The following is an 18477-nucleotide window of genomic DNA, read 5'->3' as shown; positions in this document are numbered from 1 at the left end:
TCACTGGGAGGTCTTTCTATAGTCCCACCATTATCCCTCTTAAAAAGTATTTCCTTAAGTCAGATTTGCATCTTCTGCCTCTTGTTTTCCTAGTTTTCATCCTGAATGACATGGTTCCCCACAATTAACATTATACCACTAGAATCTTCTTCTAACACCTGCAGTTTTTTCCATTCTTCCCTACCTAACTATTATGCAGCTACCACCATATTCCCACACCCCTTTGAAACATTTACTGTTATAAAAGCAACACAGATGTCACACTGCCGAGTACTTTAACATACACTATTTCACGTAAAACCGTAAGCGCTTTCATCCCAAAAGTAAGGACTTCTTCAGAAGGGACAAAAGAGCTTACGGTTTTATGTGACATAGTGTACATTACACTTCTCAGAGTTGTGGCATGCACACACACGTCTCACATAGACATACTTACACAACACTACATCCATTTGCTTACCTGCCCTGTACTCTGTCTCAGACACACACTCCTAACTTAAATGCCGCCTTTGATATATCTGAAAGTTTTGGCATTAGTGGACATTAAACCTGCATTGGCGGTAGCTCAGATGGATGTAAAAGATCTCACTGCATTTAATGAAAAGAGTAAAGGAATTTTCCTGGTGCCCTGGCCAAATTTCCTCTAGTCCATATAAATACCACCTTGGATCTCCCTTGAAAAGAGGCACCCAGTGTAAGGGGACTAACATAATCAACAAAGGTTAAATAAATAAAATGAATGAAGAAACTCACTTAACTGTATGCAATCAAACCTCACACATAATACAGAAAGTCAATCTTCATGGTACCTTTACTGCTGGGATTTAAATATAATGTAATTCCATAAAAATCACACATCAGTTCACTTTGTTAATAAAGGAAGATTCAACAAAGTGAACTGTGACCATATATTTTATTCATATCTATCTATATCTATCTCTCTCTCTCTCTCTCTCTCTATATATATATATATATACACATATATATATATGTATGGGTCTATGTCAGATGACTGACTTTTCCAAAACTCGAAAAAAATAATATCAGAGAGACCATAAGATCGAGTTTCCAAAAACTTGAACATCAAAAAAAAAAAAAACAAAACAAAACACAAAAATCTATCTTTTTTACATTTTACTGAAGCTATAGTGTTTTCCAAACTATTTTATAATAAGATACAACTTTCTGATGTAGTAGTTGTTTGAGTACAGTGATCTGTGAGCAGTTTAACAGCACCCAGAGTACATAGGTTTAGCATCAGAAATGTATGCGTCTTTCATTGCATGTCACAAAATTCCCCTTGCTGAATTCTTTAGGCCATTATTACTTAAATGGCATCCATGTATTTATTTGTTCCAAGTGTTCTTCCATAAGGTAACCCAGTCACGTGTACAACTGCCAAGTTTACCTTTGTTTTCTGTCTAACTCCTGTTACAAAACAAAACTTGTAAACGTGGTGCTGAAATTCCAGCATTTGCCCTTACAAGTACAGCAATACATCAAAACAGAAAGATACTTGAAACTTGTGTAGGAAACTGGTAGGGACATGAGTCAGGATTTCCAGGAAAAATACTGCAAGTGTTTGTCATAGACAGACCTGTGGCTAAGAGGCAACAGCTAACAGTCAAAACTCTGCGGGGCAGAATTATGATGGTGGTGAGAGAGGTTGTCCTAAGAAGAAGTAAGCGACAATAAATGAAATGGCAAAGGAACGTGAAATGTACAGCTTTAGAATGTTCAAAGCAAGCTGAGCAGATGTGATAAGGTATTGATTCAGTTTTTTCCATCCCTTTCTACTTCATGTTTGTCAGGGTACATAGGTCTAAATTTCTGATGCAGTTGTTGATGCTCTCTATAAGCATTGCATTACATAGTTATCGACTTTTACTCTTAATACATGCGACTTTATGAATAGCTTGCTATTTGAACATGCACAGTTGTGGCACAATACACACTGCAGCTTGTCAGAAGTTCCTAAGCCAAGTGTGAACTGGAGTGCATACGTTCGTAGGTTCATAGCTATATACTAGACTAATGACCACCAGGGCCTTTATAAGCCTAGTCATGCAACCCACCCAATTGTGTCTCTATGTATCATGTGTATTTATTAGGAAGGAATTTATTAGGATGTTTGTGGAGGTTTGGTGAGGGGGGTATGTTAATTTGTGCATTACTGCCTGCCTCTGTCACATGTCATTCTTGACTTACAAAGTTAAGTATGCACTAAAGCAATCTCTCACCACAGGATCCCAATAGAAGTGAGAGTGACTCAGTGGGTAGTCACCAGTAGGTTAAGATGGCTCATCTGTAGTTCGAAGGTGCTTGGAATGTTGTGGTTGTCTGAGTCACAGGAAGATCATTCAGTTCTGCTGGAGGCACTCTTCTTACAGGACTGTGTTTCATTTTACTATCCTTGTAAAATGATGCCTGCCCTGTGAAGCCTGCCGGGTTATTCACTCACATGCAGAACAAAGGAAATACTGTGGTTATGACTCACCTGAAGACTCAGAATTACTACTAGAATAATTTAAACTGTTTACATTTGTCACTATTTTTTTCAGCACAATTTACTCACACGATCAGCAATGCTGTAGAATACTAATACAAGCTTTTCTTCTCTCTTCTGTTGGGAGATTGTTTATATGATCACAGTTCTCATGAGAAGCTTGGTTTTACTTTCATGTCAGTTGACAGAGCCTGCTGCATTGTCACATATGTCTGCCAAAAGGAAGCAATGAGCTTATGAAATTACAGGGTATACAGGCATAATGACCCAGGGTGCAGCTGTTCAAAAGACTGGTTGTGGGAACTTGCACAGAATAACACAGTTATGTGGCATTTGTAGACTATAGTGGTTAAGGTTCCAGACTACAAATATGATTTTTGACTCTCAACAGTCCCCTATATTTATACAGTGTCATTATGGACAAGTTAACTTTCATGTGCTTCCAGGACACCCAGAAAATTGCCCATTTGTGCCTTAATGATCTACTCCTGGTTATCAATAAATAACAGTTAATGGCCAGATGGAGGGATAGATAGATAGATAGATAGATAGATAGATAGATAGATAGATAGATAGATAGATAGACAGATAGACATATAGATAGACAGATAGACATTCAGACATACATATCTACAGGGGTTGTAGATCGACAAAGGATCTGATGAAAACTTGCACAACATTCCATAATGACAACTCAGCTGAATAAAGAGCAGGAGAGTTTTTGTCTTACAACTGTGCATTTGCACAACATGCCATTACAGAGTTATAATAAATAGGTGTTGCCGGATTTGCAAAATATACATTCTTGCTAGCTGCTGCAGTAATACATTGGTGCCCCCAGCTGGACTACACATGCATGACTAATCTGTGTGCACCTTTGGCACACATATGCTACATTTCCTCCATGTGTTTAAAAAATATTCATGACTATTAGCAGCAAGCATATTACTTGAAACTTTAAGTTCCATTACACATTTACCAAGTACTCATATTAATTAATTAATTAGACACCATTACTGCCCCAGAATTATCACACTTGAATCTTGAGTATTATCCTAGTAAAGTTTATAATATATTTTTATGTGTCAAGTGATAATGTGTAATGTAAATATCTTTTAAATGGGCTTCAGTGTTGCTATTAAAAATATTGTAACCATATCACTAGTACCTGTACTTTCTACTTTAATTGGCATGCACCATCCCCTTTTGTAAATTTAGCCTGTAAGTGGAGTTTTAACACATTCCCAGGATCATCACCCTCCTGGGCTTGGAATTCTGGCTTTTTAATGGTGCAGAATGTGGTTTAAACTCTAGTGAACGTAGAAGAAGAATTAATCCATTTCTAGGCTTCTGATTTCTTGTTGAGCCTTGATTTGTGCTGTTTTGCTATTAGCCAGTGGGCTTATTTGAATTTTTTTGTATTTCTCTGCTATCATAATTTACCTTTGTTGAAAAGCACTTCTCACTCAGCTGCATGCACTGTACAGACACAGTCATTTATTACTATAACTTCCTTTATATAAACTACTTCAGAAAGTCTGAATGTATTTAATAGTCAGTAGCTGCATTAAGCATCTCATTCCTCTTTGTGTGTAGACTTATATTGTTCATTTTAGATAGATTCTCATCTCTTAGGTAGTACACCTCCTCCAGACCACAGTGGTAAGCAACTTCAACCACAGATCTGCATTTTTCCAACTGTTTCTGTAACCAGCTTGGTTGAAATAGACATCATGAGACAATGCAGCAATTGTCTCATGTTTACTGACACCCAGCTACTACTTAATCTGCCAGAGTGTATGAGATATGTAGTTATTTAACATTATTGTAGGCAAAGTTCTCATATTAAGTTACTACAAATAACTACACTAAACCTAAACCACGTCAGACCAAACACACAGACCAACACATTGTGTGGCTCTAAGATGTAACCTACCTAAAGCACAGAGGCCTCCTAAATGTAACTAATGGGAACAAATACCCTTCGCAACCTCACAAATACTCATCACAGGCAGTTCCCAGCATGAAACATACATCTATGAGTCACACAGACTTAGTCCAAAAGCCCCTAAGCCAAACCACTAAACATACTGAAATCCTCTTTATAGAAGGTCCCACAAGACTGATGGCTGCATCACTCACAAGGCTATGCAAAGAGAGGGCCACAGTCAATTTCTTATCAAAGGACAGGATTTACCATATCACACAAGCACTCAGATATCTGCACAAAAGCACACGTATGACACAGTCACATGTGGTGTAAATGACTTGAGATGTACCTCCATGCACTGTATGAAGGAAGACAAGCTAGAGTTCTTGGAATATGTGTCTATCACAGGTATGAATGTAGCACAGTGTTCTACCATCATGAAGAATGACGCCACAATATGTGAAAAAAATAATCAGTTTCAATAACTGACTTAGCTTCTGGTGTCATTCTAAGCAGGTTCAATATATATTATCCTGGGAAGAGATGGTAGACAGTCCTAACTGCTTAGCTAGTGATAGCCTGCACCTATCCCTGTCCCAAGGTTTCCATATTATTGGCTACAACCTTTTCTACTCCATTGTGCCTTTTTAGGCAAAGTAAGTCTTCTAAAACTTCCAACATGACTAAACATAATCAGAGACAACATTAAGGTATTGCTGCTCAATGCTAGGAATCTTAATAAAACACTCCACACCATACATGCACTACTTACACTACAAAAGGTGGATATGGCTTTGGTTACATTTTCCTGCAAATAGCTAGGTGCTATCGCTCATTAGTTCTATGGCATCATCTTCCTCCTCAGCTGGTTCATCATAACTCTAGCATCTAGCAGTTGGTTCTAGACCACCTTACTTATTCAGACATTTGTGTCTGACATATGTCTTCTCTTTGTACCACATCGGGATACATTTTCCAACTGTTTCTGTAAACATGGAAGCCTGGCATTTAAAATAATTTGGCCCACCTGACATTTGTCAATTCTGGAGTCTGTGGCCCAAAGAAAAAAATTCACAATGACCTCTCATTCTTATGTTAAAACTGTGTATTGTGTAGTATACTTCGCACCACAAATTTCCATTCAAAAATAAAATGCTGGTGCAATACTTGTGGTTGTATGTGCAGCAAAGGGGTCAGGTAAGTAAAAGTGATCAGCCTTATGTTACAGGGGCTTACCATGAGGACTTGGAACTTTTATTGCCTTTCTGATGACTTGGAACTTTTATAGCTTTTCTGAGGACTTGGAACTTTTATAGCCTTTCTGGGTAGCTTTACATATTTTAAGACCGTCTGTTTCTAGGTGGCAAAGTAAGATGTGAAATATTTACTGTCATTTTTACCTCCTAAATGTGCTGAATTATTCTGATACAAACCATCATCAGTTATTGTTAACAATTTAACAGTTGATGACAGGTTCACATAATCTGAAAACACATGTAGGTTTTATTATAACACCTGCAATAGTACAGTATGAAGGTATCCCAACACCTCTGTAGTCCATTTTTTACACAAGAGGCACTGAATGTCATTTTTACTTCTTTTTTTGCAACATCCTGTTCAGCAATCATGCATGCTGCTTTAGAGGACTCAGGCTGCACTGATGCAAATTGTCTTTCTGAACATTACTCAGAACTCACACTCCAAAAGCTAAATCATTATGTTGGTCCACCTATAAAACCTAGGGGCTGATTCCCATCCCAGCTTATACATCTCATTAAAGTGAAGAGCAAATTTGATGTGCCGTGTTTTCTACTTGCCCCCTTTAGTGCAGCAGTAGCTAAAATTAGTCTGTAGTTCTGCACTGGAATTTTGAGCATTTGATAATACCTCAACGAAGCCTTTGCTTCCTTTGTTGTGCAACTCAAAAAGGAGCAATGGAAATGAAGCAGACATTTAAACCTCAGCAGAAAATCATAATTAATGCCTGATCAAGTCTGTTCCTTTTCTTTCATGCTGACATTTAATAGCTTTGACCGCCTAAAGAACTTTGCAATTGAGTTGCACATAATTATAAAATGAGCATTTTTTCCTATCTTAGTATTACCACTATGTTAAGACTATTGGAAGGAAACGTTCTATGTAATATGAACCCTGATGTTTTAATAAACCATCACTAAACAAGATATATTTATAATCTAAGAAGATTAAGTAGATAGTAGTTGTGATGATGTACATGGTTTAACCAATGGAAAGAAGAATATTCCCCAAAATAAATAATTACACATATTGCAAAAGAGATTTGAAAAATAAAATACAAAAAGTAGAATGGACACTCCAAAACTAACTTCAATGCACTTCAATGATTATTAATGGAATAAAACCACAAACTGAGCGCTTTCATCTTACAAACAAAAATACTTCATCAGAGTAATAGTCTGCCATTAAAAAAAAACATTTAAATATAAACAATTCATCCAATCACATTTGGAACAGAAGAATAAATTAAGACATCACTCAACTGCCAAGTGAAATTCGTTGAAGTTCATTGAAGTTTGTTTTGGAGTGTCCATTCCACTTTTTGTTTTTTTATTTTGATATTAGCTATTTTATTGAGATTTGAAAACATGACTTATAAAACCCTGTTTTCAGATGTTAAGCGAGCAATGATGCCCTTTAGAGTATGTGCTGTTGTGTAAATAACACACCCAGGAATGTTCTGTGGCCCAATGACACAAGCACTTCCTTACTCATGTGTGCTAACCCTAACCGTTACTGTACCCCTACACATTACATTACTAAAACCCCTTTTCCTAACAGTATCACTACCAAGACAACACTTGAGCTTGGTTTTATAGCTGTGGTTTACTGATATCTGGCCTTTTTAGTAGGGGAGTGTTTTGTGCTTCCCCTTCATGAGTCATTTCTTGTTTCGTGATTCTTTTTCATCTCTGTTCTACTATTTTCAGTTTTCTACCTTTTATGAGTAGTTTTATATATTTATGCATTTACTCTTGCCTTTGTGGGTCTGGGTTTGAGGTTAAAAAGTTTCCAAGAAAAACAGTTTACTTACTAGATTAACAAATTAATAAAACTAAAATAAGTAAATGAACAAAGAAGGAAACAATACATTTAAAGTGAACACATAAAACAGATGTATCAAACCTAATTTCATCTGCACAGGTTTGATACATCTGTTTTATGTGTTTTTTTTTTCAGGTTTCTTTACATAGGTTTTAATATGTAATATATATGTTTATATATTGTTACATATTTTCATCTTTATTTCATTTTATTTGTTTTATTTTTATTTTTATTTTTTTATTTATGATGTTATTTATTTATTCATGTATCCATTGAGATCTTTAAACATGTATATGCAGTATATCATGTTCACTTTAAATGTATTGTTGCATACTGTGGTCTCAATTGATGATTGAGTGATTGATTCATTGATATTTTTGAATAAGGACTGTTTTATATAAATGGCGGTTAGGTTTTGATTTGTTATCTGGTCTGATGAAGCTCCTATGCGAAAGCGCTTACCTGATTGCATTTTGACAATAAATTTTTGGATTTTTTATCACCTTGGACTTGGTTTGTGCCTGGACATTACAGTTTATAGCCGTGCTTTACTCCGTTGGCATTTTTACATTTTTATTTTATTTTCTATGCATCTTTGTGCCCACAGAGGATTCACCTTGTGGGGTGCTGGCAGTTTTTATTTTACCTCTATTATAGTGACTAGACAAAAAAGATTCTTGCATTCTACCATAACCACCTTCAATCATGTTTTTTTTTTTAAAGCAAGGCAGGCTTATGACTAAACCCTTACATTAGATACCTTATAAGTATTAAATTCATTGGAAAGAAAAGCAATAAATGTTTTAGCATTAGACGTATTTAATGCATTTGACAGAATTAATATTCTCCTCTTCTTGATGAAAGTGTCAGGAAAAAAGTGGCTTTCCTTATCCTTTTTAAATCACCTATCTCCATTATATAATAACCCTGCAATACAACTGGCCACCAACAAATGTGTTTCATAATCGATAACATTAAACCAAGGAGTCAGACAATGATACCCCTTATCACCATGTCATTTCAACCTATATACTGATGCCATATTTCTACTACTCTTACAAGTATACCAACAATACCGAAAGTTAATCTCCCTTTGACAGTATTCATTGATATGAATATTTGTCTTCAACAATGTCATTTCTACATTAAGCAATTCAAAGTTATACTTAATTTACTGCTTCTAAACAACATGGAGGCCTACCTAGTTTTTTTTCTGGTTTATCATTCTACAAACCACTCATTAATTCAAGCAGATTGATAAAAAGTCATTCATTTCAATTCATCCAAAACTTAGTGACACCCAATGTGGGTTTAGATTTCTTTAACCCAAATGTTAGACCTTTTGTAATAAATGCTACTCTGATTAACCAGACATACTGCATATCTTCTGGTTCTGTAATTACTCAAAACAACTATGGGAAACTCTATATGGTAAGTTTCAATGCCTTGGATATTATGATCATCTCTGGAATGACAATCTGTGATCCTGCATACCCTTGAAGGATTAAGCCATAGAGACTTGAAATTATTATTAATTCTATTTACCCTAGTTAAATTCTACATGTCAAAACTGGTTGGATTTGAAATAAATCAGTTGGAATGTGTTTAAAGATGTTGCTTCTAAATATATAAGATCTTGTAAGTTTTTAGCACAAGAAAAGAAAAGCAAGTTTATTTTCATCAAATGTTGAGAAAAAACTCTAAATGTCCTACTTAAAATACCCTAACATTCTTCATCCCCATATATTAGTAACAAAATCATTATGTAACATGAGAAATAGATATGCTCTTTACTTAATAACTTCATCCATTACTTTAATTTTTGCTCTGATCTTTTTATTACTGTTAACTTATAAATGTGTTATATTATTTTATGTTCATAGTAAGACAGAGAAAACTGAAAGTTTTTGTAAATAATTCCAGTATTTTTGTTAAGTTGTTAAATACAACAGTTTTTACACACAACTTTTGAACAAATAACTTCAGCCAAATCATATTTAATTATATAATTTGTTGTTACACTGTTTATTATGTTTGAAATGTATGTTTTGCTGTATTATGGAAAGTTATTAAAATTTTTTTTGAAGAAAAAAAATTCCTTCAGAAAGTGAGTGATATGGCTGTATGATATCTCTACATAGTGGATACTGTGGGGGCTTCTGTTGAACTTCTGGAACAACAAAATAGCGGCAGGCTTCATGCTGTGGAAACAGGCACATGGAAATGTGCACATTCAGCCTTCACTAAATCCATTCCATCTTCACAGTCCTAAACAAGGTGAGAAACAAGAAGGTAAGGTGAAAGAACCGCTCACCCTTCCTCCTGCACAGTATGATAGAATATGAGCTGCTAAGCTATTACCACTTATGAAGTACAAAAACAACAGGGACTGATCCAGGTGCCTCAAGGTCTAAAGTGAGATGGGTATAGGGACATAAAAAGTGAAACACACACACACACACACACACACACACACACACACACACACACACACACACACACACACACACACACCATATCTAGCTGTTTGGGTGGATTCCTACAATGTTTATGTAATTCTGCTGTTCTTTTCAGGCTTAGTGATATCTGATTTTAAATCGTAGTGTCTGGCATGCCTGAAGACGATGTATAGGGAGGAGGGGAAGAGAACATGACTGAGCCACAGGAAAACTCAGATTCAGAACAGAAACTATGAAGGAATGTGTTCCTGAGAGAGTGGTAAGGTTGTAAAATGGATTTCCTTACTGGATTATTGGATTTTGTCATATGAAATTCCTGAATGAGTTAATGGGGTGATTGAAAGGTGGTACAGCATGAAAAGGTGAGATCAGGCACCTGGTGTATAACCACGTGGAATCAGTGGGTCACTGTGCCTTCCTTCATCATTGTTTTTGTAGGTGGTACAGCATGAAAAGGTGAGATCAGGCACCTGGTATATAACCATGTGGGATCAGTGGGTCACTGTGCCTTCCTTTACCATTGTTTTTGTAGGTGGTACAGCATGAAAAGGTGAGATCAGGCACCTGGTATATAACCATGTGGGATCAGTGGGTCACTGTGCCTTCCTTTACCATTGTTTTTGTAGGTGGTACAGCATGAAAAGGTGAGATCAGGCACCTGGTGTATAACCACGTGGAATCAGTGGGTCACTGTGCCTTCCTTCATCATTGTTTTTGTAGGTGGTACAGCATGAAAAGGTGAGATCAGGCACCTGGTGTATAACCATGTGGAATCAGTGGGTCACTGTGCCTTCCTTCATCATTGTTTTTGTAGGTGGTACAGCATGAAAAGGTGAGATCAGGCACCTGGTGTATAACCATGTGGAATCAGTGGGTCACTGTGCCTTCCTTCACCATTGTTTTTGTAGGTGGTACAGCATGAAAAGGTGAGATCAGGCACCTGGTGTATAACCATGTGGAATCAGTGGGTCACTGTGCCTTCCTTCACCATTGTTTTTGTAGGTGGTACAGCATGAAAAGGTGAGATCAGGCACCTGGTGTATAACCACGTGGAATCAGTGGGTCACTGTGCCTTGCTTCACCATTGTTTTTCTCATGCCTGTTTGCTCATACATAACTGATGAATGCACATTAAAAATACAGGAGCAAATGCTGTAGTTAGATGAAATAATATGGTATTGTATAATTTCTAAGAGCACAGTAGGTCATTTAATGCAGCTGAGGACAGTGCCAAGATGCACAAAATAACTGAAAACCACAGCATGTAGGACACAGAGATGACAGGAGATTCAAGCAGAGCAAATCAGTTAAGTATCAGTTGCAATAAGTGTTGTTATCCGGAGGTGGGAAGTGGAGGATGCGGATAACACATTGCCCTTCAAAGTCAAGTTAAATATGAATGTGTGATATCCTACCACAATGCATAAAACAGCATGACGAATGTGTGATATCCTACCACAATGCATAAAAGTGCATGACGAACGTGTGATATCGTACCACAATGCATAAAAGAGCATGACAAATGTGTGATATCCCACCACAGTACATAAACGAGCATGACAAATGTGTGATATAATACTACAATGCATTAAAAACCATGATGAATGTGTGATATCCTACCACAATGCACAAAAGACCATGATAAATGTGCGATATCCTATCACAATGCATAATTTGCTTATCATTTGTTTACTGGGAATGTATGACTAGGACAGAGCCTATTTTCAGCAGAGGCCCGGGGGAGGGGGGGTGTTCCAAACATGTCTTTGGAATGTGGAAGTAAACTAGAGCACCCAGAGGAAATCCATGCAAATGCAGTGAGAGCATGCAGACTCCACACAGAAGGCACCCCATCCAAGAATTGAAACATAAAATCTCTTGCTGTGAGGCAACAATGCTAAGTACTGTACCACTGTGTCACCGTAAAAGATCATGACAACACAGAACTGATACTGATCCTGAATTATCTTCACATCAACATAAAAATGTGCTTATCCATCAGTATTATCTGCAGATAAGCTGCATGCAAAGTTTATGATTTTCTAGTTTAGGAAACATCATAGACAAATGGCTGTATGTGGAAGAGCAAATTACTTGTCATATAAAACAACAAAACCCTTTTCATATGTCCACACATTCTACAGCTTATACTACATGCTAGAAGGTGCATATCACATCTCGATTATTAATTATTAAGGTGATATGATTTAAAAGAAAAGTTTTGTTCATGAAAAGTTTGACTGCAATTGTTATCTTCCTCTTAGATGAGGCCTTAGTGTGGTGAATACGACATCACATTCAATAGAAATTTATGTTAAAATGCAACCTAAATAACAAGTAGGTAGCATAGTTCAAAAACAGATTAAATAATAGGAAATACTACTAGAACATATACATTCACAAGTGTTAGTGTTTCATAAAATAACATCATTCTATCAATAATGTACTCCTTCTTCATTTCTACTCTTTATCTGCCCCCATTAGTATACATGTACATTTTTGCCACATCTCCTCCTCTACATCCATTCCCCTCAACTCAAACCACCCAGCCTGTTATTATTAAATATTGCAATATTATATTTCCAAATGGAACAACACCTAACTACTGTATTTCCCAGACATTTTCTATGGAGGTGCCACCAGTCCTTTAGTCTAGATTGATTTAATTGCTTTATAATTTGTATTGAATAGTTTTCAAGCAGAAATTACCTTTATTTATCTGGTTGGTTGGTTGCTAACTGAGTTGAAGGACCGATGCAAGACCCTTTTCAGCAAGACAGTTCAACAGTAATAGTTTTCCAATACTGATAACAACAGAGATAGATATATAATATTAGTAAGTACTGTGTACAATGCAAGCAGCCATTAAAAACACTTAACAACCTTGTATATTACACAGAATTTTACAGGCATGAGAAAAGTACAAGGACATGCAAGAGAGGTAAGGGGGGAACCAACAGATAAAAATCAGACAAAAAGATAGAAGGAATGATCTAGGGTTGAGCAGAGATGGAGGGGGGGGAAAGAAAGGAACAGTGAACAGAGAGTAAAAGAAGAAACCATTTATACAATAACAATGAAAAAATAGAAATAAAACAGAAAACTAATTCAGCAAAATTCAACTTAAGGTGAGTATATACTAACTTTATGTAACTATATTTGAATGTCTAAAGCCATTCATTTCTTATGAGAATCAGAGAGTATGAATTAAGTAAAACGGTGAGAGTGCACAGGTGGCTGCAGGTAGCATTTCTTTCCATCACACTTAACTACAGTTGGACAGCAGTGTTATACTCAGTATAAAGAAGTAAAGCGCTTTATACTTTGTGAAGAAAACTGACAGTGTGGATTATAAATTTGCTGGTCCTTTACTCCAAATAGACACTGCTGCAAGGGGGTCTAGGCACACTAATACATCAGAAACTTATCTTTGATCAACGTATCTCCACTTGGTGAGGTAGGTATTTGGTACAATTGATCTAATAATGGCAAGATTTTAAGGCAATCCAGAAAACTAATTTGCCACAATTTAAATTTAATTTGACACAATTTAAGACACTGGTTTAGACAAATACAGAACAAAACATGGATACAATTTGTCTTTCTGGTGACTACCTCATTTAAGCCCGTTAGGATGAGAATAATAAAATTAATTCATTTCTGATAAAATTACACACATCTTCTATGCAGCAGGTCATGCCTCCCACATCACCCCAACTAAACTAACTTTGTAGTCACAATACTGCTAGTGTAGCTATACAAATTTCTATTTGAAGCCTGTTTAATCTTAATCTTAACGAAATTGATTTCAATAACTAGGCATGGAAGATGTTACTGAATGGAGAAGACAGCACAGTTTTGTTTGTATTTAATAAAATATCTTGTACAACTAGAAAAAACACCAGACGATTTGCATTAAAAACTTGTAATAAATTCTACAAATGTTAATCTACACTTATAGGTTGAGAGCTTTTACTGTAGACAGAGTAATGCAGGGTAGTAAATGGTGATCTGTGCCTGATCTTCAAAACCCTTTTATAGTCGGCTCTTTTTAAAGCAATATACCTGAAACATCTGGCCTATGGGGTAATAGGGCAACTTACTATTGAAGCTAAATATAAGCCAACTGAAAAGAAATCTCAGTTTGCGACATGTCATCTTCCTAGTTTATGGAATAATCTGAAACTCCCCGTTATACAGTATATACCTCTATCGATTGTTAGAGATAATATGAGAATTTTACAAGTAGTAAGAAATACAGAAGATTACGGATTCTCAACCATGAAATTCAGATATATTCAAATTGATTAACTAAATTTCCCTGACCTCTGCACTAAAAAAAAAAAAAAAACTGAAAATGTTTCAGTTTGTCTAAGATCAGGAATCATCTCTCTAGGTGAGCAATGTTTACCTGAACAAAAAGTAGGATAACAGCAACGAACAATCACTACTGTGATAAAATACATTCATAACTCACTCAACATGCATCCATTTTTTACAATTTAAATTGTATTCACCCAACAGGTATAAGCTAGTATTCCACTGATCATTACTATATGGGTTCCTGTTTCAGCACATGTGATGAGTGAAATGTTGGCAGGCATTTGTGAGGATGATCAGTTGATTGCTACCTTTAAGTAATACAACCATTTTAACTGTGGATCATGACCGAAGCCATTGTAGCCATTACTATTTCAGTTCTACTGGGCATGTGCAGGTAGAAGTGTGCATCAAGATAGGGTGTGCATCAAGATAGGGCACAACTCTGTTTCTATGAACAGCAATACAATGTTCTGTATAAACTCTGTCAGAATAAATGCAAATGCCACTTTCTGACAGTTCATAATGAGAACTGCCAGGTAAGACTGTAGTAGAAAATTAGTTAAGACAGAGAGTAAATTAATATAAGAATATTCACTGCATATACAGAAGTTTTGAGTCAAGTAGCATTAGTATTGGAGGGCTAAGAATTAATTAGGGCAAAAAATGAAGAAGTGCATTGCATTGTAACTTTTGTTATCAAAGCCATGCTATTGGAAATGATTATTAATCTGTTTTTAATAGTTCCCTATTAAAATGTCAGGAGTTGGAATATCAAGTCCATAAACTAACAAAAACAGACCAAAAAATACAGGAGAAGAGTGAATACTGAATGCCATTTTTTTCATATAAACCTTTTGTTTGCTTCCTAGCCCCCCCCAGATTTATATATACCAAGTTCAGGTTTGCCATACATCAGGGTAAAGGGAATGTTCTGAGATATAGCAGTCTCAGCCTTAGTGTATGTAAGTCTAGATTTCGGTCATTTGGTCTCCATATTCCAGCACCCTGCATGCCGGGTCCCAAGTTTTCAGTTACCATTTTTTAACATTATGGAAATATCAATGTAAAATACTTTGGGGTTCAAACACAACACCTTCAGCATTCCATGCTGGCATTATTACTGGCACTAGAATAACAAGAGTCTCTGGAGTGATAGTTATTGCGATTTACCTTAAAACCCCTTTTTCCTCTCAACCAGGAAACCCCTAGCATGATGATTAAGGCAGAATTATACATATACACATACACATGTACAGAAGCCTTCTGCTTAGGCATTGTCAGAATCATAGAAATATTTACTCTTATTTGGGACTCGAACCCAAGACCTTCAGCATTCTGTGCTGGTATCAAGTGCTGGTGGACTGACCAGATTTTCTGAATTTGGCTAGTATAGTTAAATTACATATGGCAGGAGATATTGGATTCCAATTATTAGCTGCTAATTTAGGAAATTATTTTTTCTGCTATGGCCACTGTGTAGTGAGGGCAGGTCAGTAAATTACCATCCATGCTCCTAAGGAAATATGAGCTTTTGCAAAATTGTAGGAGGTTTTGAAGAGGTGGGCAATAATAGTTATTTAAGAGTTTGCATGTGAGTGTGTTACAAAGGAAAGTTGCATTGCCCTCAGCTGGGAGACAGTTAGAGATTTATTAATAGTAAGGCAATGTTGCTCACAGTGGGGGCTGAGGTAGATGAAGCTAGCAATTTTATTTTCTGTTTTTTACAGTATCTGGAGGTATTGAGAGGACTATACTACAATGAGTGGAAGGAAATATCCAAGTGAACGTAAAAGAGGATTGATAGTTATGGCTTGTTATGTCATTGTTGAGAAGAGAAGATATTTTATAGGCTATTCTTAAATTGTGCCTTGACTTTGATACACTAATGTTGGGTACGGGGCAAAAATGATTATGTTTGGTTGGGAGGTGGAGAATCTCTTTCTGGTACCCAAAACATGGATGTGGATGCTTTATTGTTGAGAGAAACTAAATCTAAGTGTGATGTGAGTCCCAGTCTGTCCTTATGTGTGTATATAAAAATAAAAAATATTCGCATGCATTAAATGTGCACCAGTGTTGTGAATATGCATGCCTGTGTGTATGTGAATATGTATGCATAAATGCATATTTGTATGTATATTTGTAAGCAGCAGCTGTGACTGTTGTATACTTCCATATGTGTGTGCTTACATGTTTGTATGTTATGTGAACATATGCGGGAATGTGTGTGTGTGTGTGTGTGTGTTTGTGTGTGTGTGTGTGTGTGTGTGTGTGTGTGTGTGTGTGTGTGTGTGTGTGTAGCTGAGTGCAGTGTACACGCACGTATGAGTATGTACACATGAGCATGTGAGCATGAATGTGCAAGTATGCGCATGTGTGCCTGCTTCTATCTGTCTGTCAATGTGTTTCTTTCTGTGAGTGTATGTATTTTTTGAGTGAATGTTTGCATGTTGTTACAGCATTACTAGCAGATTACAACACACACATCATCACTATTTTTCTAGGTATTTTTTTGACTACAAGTCCCCAGATCTTTCTCAAGAAATATCAGGACATGTATATAGCAGCACAGCTTGCAGTGCTATAATCTGCACATAGTTTCTAAAACATAATTTTAGGCATCCTGCCAGCTCAGCTACCCTACCTAGCATAAGAAAAGTCACAAGTTGCAGAACTGAAAATAAGGCATCAGTATGAAAAATGTAGAGGACCAGCAGTCCAGCTGTTTAGTTTGCCCGAACACTCCTCCTGGCTCTTGGAATATGTAACAATGTAACACTTTCCATGGGATGACACATTGTAAATGATAGTGCAAGCTTGTGGAATGTCAGCCTCATGCTGTAGCAGAAGAACAGTACCACATATAGTTCACAAAGAAATAGCACCACATCAAAACAATAATTTATTATGTTCCCTTTAGGCTAATTTCAGCACAGATATTCAAATTATTCCACAGGCTGTTAACTTAAAAAGTCATCTGCATGGGATTATGATGTTGTACTTTAATGAGTTTTGTTATCTGTAATTTATACAGCTGGTGACATATCTTTATAATTCTGAGCCTATTTATTGCCTACTACTTTGAATTAAGTATAGGAATCTCTGAGTTACATTTCTTTCACTTGGCCCTGTATTCCTTCCAGTGTATTTGCATACATTTGATACGTGGTGTCTGGTCTTCTATTATCTCCATATGGACTGCAGGTTCAGAGATTACTGTAATGCTTGCTATTTTGCATTTACTATGGCACAGTCATTGCACACATCTGTGGACATGGGCACTTCATGTCTTGTCTGATAAAGGGGATGCCTGTAACTTCAGTGGAACCACCCAGTTATCAAAATAATGATGAGTATAACAATATAGTTTGTACGTGGCCTGTTAATACACAGTTCTGTTGCATTAATGAGACAATTAAACATTCAGGTAATGAGTAACACCACTCCTTCCAGTTCTTGTTGCTCTCTATAACCTTATATAATAATACAAAATTATAATACTACCACACATCTCTTCCACCTCTTATATCTAGTCAGTTACAGCATTAGTAATAATAATCAAAGATTGGGCCCCCTAATATGTCCATTCTTGTGGCTTTACAGAAACTCCTTCATAGCTATAAATCCATCACCAGTGGAACATGCACAGTGGAAAACAATGACTCAGTCCATTCCATCTATAAGGGTATCATTGGAGGTTGGTTGCATGCCTTGACACCCTGTTCTCCCACTGCCATTTGCTACTCTATCCAAGCCTATCCAACAGCAGCTCCAGCATGTATCATATCCCATAATTTCTGTCTCTGGGAATTTCTACTGAGTATCTTTACACACCAACACACACATGTAGCTTCTGAAGGAAAATACTTCATGACCAGCCATGTGTGCTTGTCACTTAACAGCTTATCCCACCACCAATGCAACCCCTAATCAGCACGACTTTATGCTTGCACTATGCATTTTTAAAATTAGTCCCTCGTTTGACGCTTCTGTCTGTTTACAGTGCACATTCTAAGTAGCTGATTAGCTTCTGTTCAAAGCATTTTCCATGACAAAGCATTAACCAGGACCATAGTATCTACAACAAAGATATTAACTGTTATATGTATCATCTTTCAAAACTGTGGCATTATGGAGCGTTTCCTTTATAAAAACTTCAAAGAAAGACGCATATGCAT

At 36.5% G+C, this 18477-nt stretch overlaps 1 long non-coding RNA gene across 1 annotated transcript in view; it reads left to right on the top strand.

Annotated features, from left to right (window-relative positions):
* The first annotated feature begins 1595 nt into the window (after window positions 1-1595).
* The window catches only part of LOC122800147, a 256152-nt gene continuing 239270 nt past the window's right edge, over window positions 1596-18477 (top strand). Inside the window, exon 1 of the long non-coding RNA XR_006364538.1 lies at window positions 1596-1765. This is a non-coding gene — a long non-coding RNA (uncharacterized LOC122800147). The remainder of the gene's footprint in view (window positions 1766-18477) is intronic.

The sequence above is a fragment of the Protopterus annectens genome, chromosome 4.part0 (genome assembly GCF_019279795.1).
Source record: "Protopterus annectens isolate FY-2018-M chromosome 4.part0, PAN1.0, whole genome shotgun sequence".
Classification (NCBI taxonomy): domain Eukaryota; kingdom Metazoa; phylum Chordata; order Ceratodontiformes; family Protopteridae; genus Protopterus; species Protopterus annectens.
This window is presented reverse-complemented; position numbering and strand designations above follow the sequence as displayed.